Here is a 7,451-nt window from a genome sequence, read left to right as displayed (position 1 = left end):
CTGAGTTGGGGAAATTCACGATCACATCACCTTTTTGGGGTCTCTCTACTGGAGACCACTTCCGTATTGCATAGCTTCATTTATACAAAGTGTTTGGCCAGCATCCCTGATGAGACCTGACGCGTAACTCCAAAGCACTGGAAAACACTGCAGGTGTTGTCTGTGCATTGTTTATTGCACTCCTTACATTGACAATGCATGACATAAATTTGTTCCTGGATATGCGAACTCTGCTGTAGTTGTACTTGTTTTAGATCTAGGGAATGCATATTTTGGAGGGAAAGATTTATATGTCAGGCATGTCTTTGAATCACAGAGCACTCTTGTATTAATAGTTCCCGGTTTTAATATTGTTGTGACACTGTGCTGAAAAATAGATGTATACATCCTCACAAACACTGATACGTGAAAATTTTACTCTAAGCTGAGGAAAGAGGCTAATTTATTTTTGCTCTATGTTCATGCCTTTCAGCATCATGAGTGGCAACGTTAGCCACAACTGATGTCACAGAGTCCATGGCTAACAAGCAAGAAAGAAAATCAGTGTTTTCACAGCCTTGTAATGCCCTATTTATTTATGTAATAGATTGAATGTCATGTAAAGTTTGAAACTGTGCTTAGCTTTTCTCAGCTTTGTGATCTGTCTTGCAGCTGTGGTATATGGTTATCTCAGCTGCTATTGCTGCCTCTTTAATTTGTGCTTTGATTCTGAAGTAATTTCTTATCTGCTGGTTGTGGTCTGTTTGACAGGTCCAGCTATGAAAGGGAACACAGACTGTTGAGAACTAGTGTGATAATACTTCTGCCTCAATATAAAGGAATTGATGATGATTCTTGAAATGATGTGGAATCATTTCCATGATTCTTGGAAATGTGTGCAAAGCTGCATATCTTAAATTCTTGTAAGCACCAAGTTATTAAATGCCAGTGTGACCCTGATGTATTTTGCACTTGATTTTCAGTGGCTGTGAACTGATGTATCTGTCTTGGTATCAGTGGAGCCATATGTGTTGTCAGAGAAAACTTCAGAGCTGTGTAGTTCCTGCAGCTTTGCAATGACCTGGTTTTACTAAACTTGCTCATGATGGTTAATATTTTTGCCTGTATGTCTGTATCACAAGGACTGATCTCCAGTTCCCTAAATCTCAGGCTGACCCTGGAAACAAAACCCTGGAGCCAGAAGCTGCATTTTATGGTGTAGGATCCAGATGCCAGAGCACAGTCAGTGACTTACTGCACTGCCCAGGTTGCAGCTACCTACCCGCAGGCAATGTACAGGCTGCCACTGTGGCTGAATTGGGGTGGGTTGCAGGGTGTACCATGCTGTGAATAATCTAAAGTTCACAGCAACGTAGCCGTTGGTGCTGTTCTTCCTGAGCAAAAATGTTGGCCGCATGACGTGGCCCTGGCACTGGAGCTGTGTGTAACTGCATAGGAAGCTCATCTGTTGTGAGGCACAGTCTCTCCTTCTCTGCAGCAGCCCTCCATCTTCAGCGCTGAATCTCTTTTATCTAGGCTCATGTGTTTTAGTTTATAAGTTTATTTTTTTGGCCATGCAAGTCGTAATTAAATTGATGTTCATAAGCAAGCTTAAAATTTGATTTCTTTGGTTTGCTTCTAGCTCCATTCAGGAAGCCAACTACCAAAGCCTGCTCTGACTACCATTTTGTCTTCTGACCTGAAAAAGCTGGTGCAAAAGAAAACAAGCTGCTTCTGCTTTGCCTCCTGCTTTCCCATGATCTCAATGACAGAAACCTGCTCCTTCAGTGGCATAAGGCTACGGGTAAGTGTTTTGCCAGAGCTGTGATATACGTAACCAGCTGTTCATCTTCTGTAAGTGGGGAAGAAAATCACCCAGAGGGGCAATGTCTCTCCCTGAGGCACCAGCTGACATGGATTTATGAGGCTCTGGCAGGCATAATCAACCTATTTAATTTTCCCAAAGCAGGAAGTGAAGCTCTCCTGTGGGAACAGACCTTCTTTACTCTTAAGCGAAATCAGTCTTGCTTCCTGGGTGATTTTACTAGACGGGAGTCAAAAGCTGGAGTCATTCTGCTTTGGCTGTGGGAAGCTTATTTACCTGCCTGTGGAACAAGATCTGCTGAGGATGCTCAGGGCTTTCTTTCACCTGGCAGGTATCACAGTCTATCCTAAATCTTTGGAAATAGCTTTCTAATGGATACTTTCCTGCCTGAGGAAAAGACAGTACTCATGCTTTCTATCTTGCTACCTTAGGCTAATTTTTCTGAAACAGAGTGATGCTTTTCCCCTAGCTGTGACCCCCATCACCAATGACCCATTTCAGCAATGCTCCCTGCGTAGATGGTAGTGTTCTGATGCAACCAACACTGGTGAACCTGGGCAGTGGTTAGAGAGCACACTAAATCTATGGCAAATAGTGCACAAGTGAGCTGTGCTGTTCCCAATTCTGGTGTTTTCTCGTTTGAATTGTTTGGGGAGCAGCGAAGGCTGAGAGAAGGCTGGCCAGGGGTGAGCCATGGCGCAGGAAAGCACGTGCGCGTAGCAGTGGCCCTTGAGAGGGAAATATTCTCCTTCACCTCTCACAAGACTCTGGAACACAGGAACTATTCTGAGAGCAACGCTGTCTGCGCCTCAGATTGTTTGGATGCTTGCTTATCGCTGTGAGACAAGTGCCTGGATGCAATCCTCTCAGGGGAAACCTGTTGTTGTTTCCACTATTTACTCTTTATTGTGGTAGTATCTGAGAGCCACAGTCGTGGTTCAGAGTCCCCTTGTGCAGGGAATCGATTATGAGCAGGACTGGGATGAAAGGGGACAGTTCCTCAGGGACAGGCTGAAGTTTGGTATTTTTCTCAAGTTTTATGGGAAAAATGCATTAGCTTCTAAATGAGTGACAGAGCTGTTGATATTTAGGGCCGTTGTGAACAATATAACTCCTTCCAGTGTTTTAGTTCAGCATGTGTGCAGCGGAAGGCTGAGTCCTGAGAAGAGGTACTTGTAAGCCAAGCTCTGAAAGCATTACTGTGTTCAAGTAGCACATTTCAGTAACACATTTTTAGTCTGTGCCTGTGGTTTCAGAAAATATTGAGGTAAAACACAGGTTTGAGAAGATGTGGAAGTCATCTTCAAGGGGTGAAATATTTGCTATCTTTCGGAACATCTAGTGAGAGCGTGCTTAAACATTTGTGTAGTGTAGGGTAAGGAAGTTGGAAATGCCTGTGGAAACTTTCATTGTTTTCTGCTAAGTGTGACCTCTTCTCACCCCTCTTTTTCTATTTTATTTTGCTGGCTGATTTTTTTTTTTTTTTTGATGAGAAGCAGCTCCTTGGGAGTTATTGTAGATCTACTTCAAAATCTCTTTGTAAAGCACTGGGATTTTTTGCTTGTCTAACTCATGCTGAGAAGCAGCGTAGACCACAGGAAGAACCATTAATTTCAAGGAACCATTCATCATTAGTAAGGTTGATTAGTTGAGAGTATTAGGTGGGAGTTTTTGCAGTATTGAAAGTGTCAAGCTATTAACAAGCTATGTGGATTTTTACCGATTGTCAGATTTTTTGACAAGTGTTTTAATTGCTGACTGGGATAGGAAATGAGTATTCACGTCCCTTGTTTTGCTGCCTCTCTACTTCAGAGAGAGGAGTAATTCATTATCTCATGGATGAGAACAATTAATGTGTTGTTTCTTTCATCACTGCATGATAATGGAGTAACAAAATGATGTTGAAGACCCGAAGTTCTTACTAGAGTTCTCAGGAGGGAGAGGAGTACTGCGTGCAGCTGAGCTGGCATAAGAAATATCTCATTTGTCATGTGCTAGGGGGTGATTGAAATCTCCCTGTAAGCTACTCTATTAGATATGCTTATGCACTACTGAAAAAATGCAGTCCATAGAAGAAAATACCACTGCAAGCAAAACCAGAATTTAGTAATATTTAAGTTGTAGGCAGTGTTCTACTTATCTGGCTGAGAGCCAGCTTTTTTATGATACTGGCATCAGTGTTTGTTTAATGTGTCCCTTATGAAATCCAAAAGCTAATATTTGAGTTAGTCCTCCGTGAAGAGAAACAGGAACTGCTTGAGTGCGAATTAAGATATTGTGTTATTATACTCCTCAGAACAGTATCTAGGTACTTTACCTTGAATCCGAAGAAATGTCTTGCAGATGCGTATTCAATCTGTTAAGAGAAAGTTCTCTTAAAAGACAGTTCATATAGTGGAAGTATTTAGGGAAGTTAGAGCAAAGAGGGATCTCGGTTTTAATGAAATTCAAAGTGTGTTGAAGTTGATTTGAATCCATCCATTGACTCTCAGGTCAGGCTATTAGTCCTAAAGGTAGTAAAGAAACTGTCTTTTGAAGAAGCTCAAATAGGGCTTCTGTATTCCTACAAATGATAATGTTGTCATCCTAATCTAGCTGTGCAAGGGAACCCAGTCCATGATACTCTTTTCTACTGCACAGCATAGACAGAGCTTACACATCTCCCTTGGCTTCAGAGCATTCATTCCAAAACTGCATCCATGTGTACAAGAGTAGAATTAAGTTCCCCATACTGACCTCTCACTCGGTTTAACCATTTATGATTTGGTTTCTGAAAATGGCATTTCTGAATACCTGATGACTTTTACTGTATGGTCGGGATAAAGGTAAGTAAGTGGATGGTGCAACAACTGATTCCAAGATGCCACTGCTGATGGATGTCAGGACCCCACTGCCCCCCTCACCACCACCACCATAAAAAAAAAAAAGAAGTATAGTTAGGTGGCTGCAAAGTTTAATGTGGATTAGTAGAAGCCTGGTGAAAAACAATCTGATGCTGCAAATCATGGTGGTAACGGGAGTGAAAAATGGATGGAAAACAAGCAAGAAATGTAGAAGCAGCCACAGCAATGCAAATTGGGAAAGGAACAGCAACAAAGATCACTGTACTAAATCCAGTTAAGAATGAAACTATAATATATATTAAGCGTAGCAGGCTTTTCCTCACCAGGCAGTATTCACATAACATTCAAAGCTGAACAAGAAAATCTGAAAATATCACGATGCTATGTAAAGAGGATTATCATGCCAAAGAAATTTCTAGTATTCAGGAAAAAAACCCATTTCTTACCAAGTGCAAGTTTTGACTATTGATATAAGAACAATAACAACTGTTCACGCTGATAATTACGAACATTTGACATCTTCAGGTTCTTGCCAGACTCGCCACAAGTTTTGTCAAGTTAAGTGCTGGGAGGAAGTAATGTAGCTAGAACTTGCTGAAATGCATTAGGTGGAAGCCCTATTTCCTGACAAATAATTTTTTCAGCTAATGCTTTTTTTTTCCAGTGTTTGGCAAGCTGCATTGTTGAGTGAAAATCATACTTGGAGAAAGATGGCAGAACTCACTGAATAATATATAATTTAAAATATGTATCTTCTTGAATACCATGAACCACAGGAATGTCAGAAAAGCGTCTTGCCACTACTTCCACCTCAAGTCCCTGTGATTCTCAGGACAGCAGAGCCATGACAGGAGAACTGCTGCTGGCAATTCTGACTGTGAGCTTTGCCCCAGTGGATGGACCTTGTATCATGGAGGGACAGGCATGTGCCTTGCTGCTGAGTCCACAGGCAGTATTTCATGCCACTTAGCACAGAGGATTTAGTCCAGAAGAAAACCACTGCAGAGTTGAGCTGATCCCTTCTTTTGTCTCATATTGGGGCCTTGTACAAATAAAATGAGAGCAGACACCAAGTGTTTTATTGTAGTGTGATGATTGAGATTTATAGACCCAAACGTAATTTTTCAGATTGTTCCAGTAGGATGGCATCAGAGGATTTTTGCCATGCTTTCTGCTATAAGAAACAAATCAGAAGAGTTCTGAGGAGTCAATTTGTTCCCCAACTTCAGTAAAACATGTACCAGATATTATTTTTTTTCTAAATTATAGTCTTTGTGTCTATTTTGTTCCATTACTTGGGGTAGGTTAGGCATTAATGGAGCAACAACGAAGTAAACCCCCTGCAACTGCAGGCAAAACTCTCTGGCTGTGGTGCCTAACAGTGTTGTACAGGCAGAGATGATCATACCCTGTCTGCGTTTTGAGCTGTCCCAAGTATCATATGGATGCAGTTAGTGCAGTGCCCCATTTGAACTAATAAGAGATGTGGCATATTAGCTTGGGGCAATGTCTGACATTTAACATGTCTTCCAGTTGGCTTGCAGCACGGGCAGAATGAGCTTGCATCTGCTTCAGTGCGACCATTGCCTCTGCCTGAAAAATATTGCGCAAAAATGCGTATGAAATACTTGCAAAGTGATTTTGTGAGATCTTCATAAATTGAAACACATATGAAATTACTTTCTCAAGCTGCAGCTTGAGTATCATGGAGGGACATTCTCAAGCTGCAGCTTGAGTAAGTCTCGTATATGTTCAAGAAGCACCAGTTCAAGTTTGCATTGTCCCTAATTTTCTCTAAACATGTTTTATTTTGTTAGTTTCCCACTGCTGGTATAGATTTCAACTACAGTCACGTCACGTGACAGGGGCCTGACTGCTGGATTTTAGTTTTTCAGGATAGATGCTGAATGCTGTGATAGCATAGGCACTATAAGAAATGTCAGGTGGAAAACCTTTGAGGAACTTTGTATTTATGGGTTTACAGAATGAGTTATAGGCATGCAGCTGTCTTGAGAATTAATGGGATGTGGATGCCAAATATTTTTTTTAGGGTATGGCACATTAATCCTTATTCTAAATAGTAAGGATGGATATACAAGTGTGCATATAGAAATACATAGGTCTTACGTATATATACGTGCATGCATATATATGTCCACATGTATGAATTACAGATACGTCACTGTAGAGTTGTATGGCAAAGACGTGATACAAGTCTTGAATTTCCACTGTCACTTTCATCTCTCAATACACCTCTCCCTCCTCTCTTCTGTAGAAGGAGACCTTTTTTTAAGCACTGAAGTTTGACCGCAGCAGACAAGTAGATGAGGGGGATTTCCCTTCTGGAGAGTCCTAATCCAGGTTTTCCTTCCATTGGCTCCAATCCTTATCTTCAATTTGTCCTTTTGTTTCCCTCTTCTGCATAGAAAACAATTCAAGTATGGCAGATATGAAAACCCCTGTATCCATTAACTTGCATCCTGTGAGAAATTAACAGGAATTTAGAGCAGAGCCTTTCATTTTATGAGAGAGTTATACAGCAAACTGGAGAGCTTCTGGAGAAGTACAAGAAAACATCAGGAAATAACCTAGGAGATGTTAGGAGTGGAGCAGGAGAAAGCTGCTTATGATCTGAGGGACACATGGTGAGAATGGGACTCTGGCAAGTTTGTGCCAGCATCAGAGCAGAACCTGGCCTCTGCTGTGCAGAGTGGCAGAAAGGCACCACTAAAAAAAGAAACTGAGGAAAGCCAGAAAGAACAAGCTGTTTCTTAACAGATATGTGAGAATGGAGCAACTCCCAC

The 7,451-nt window shown here is 41.4% G+C and overlaps 1 long non-coding RNA gene across 1 annotated transcript; it reads left to right on the top strand.

Moving 5' to 3' along the window:
• The first annotated feature begins 828 nt into the window (after window positions 1-828).
• On the top strand, window positions 829-5,708 carry LOC138722491 (uncharacterized). The gene is made up of 3 exons (XR_011337715.1): window positions 829-902; window positions 1,622-1,783; window positions 5,312-5,708. It is a non-coding gene; the product is annotated as an uncharacterized lncRNA (long non-coding RNA).
• Window positions 5,709-7,451: the final 1,743 nt, after the last annotated feature.

This window comes from Phaenicophaeus curvirostris, chromosome 7 (assembly GCF_032191515.1).
Source record: "Phaenicophaeus curvirostris isolate KB17595 chromosome 7, BPBGC_Pcur_1.0, whole genome shotgun sequence".
Classification (NCBI taxonomy): Eukaryota; Metazoa; Chordata; class Aves; order Cuculiformes; family Cuculidae; genus Phaenicophaeus; species Phaenicophaeus curvirostris.
The sequence above is the reverse complement of the archived record's forward strand: the minus strand, read 5'-3'. Positions and strand labels throughout refer to the sequence as shown.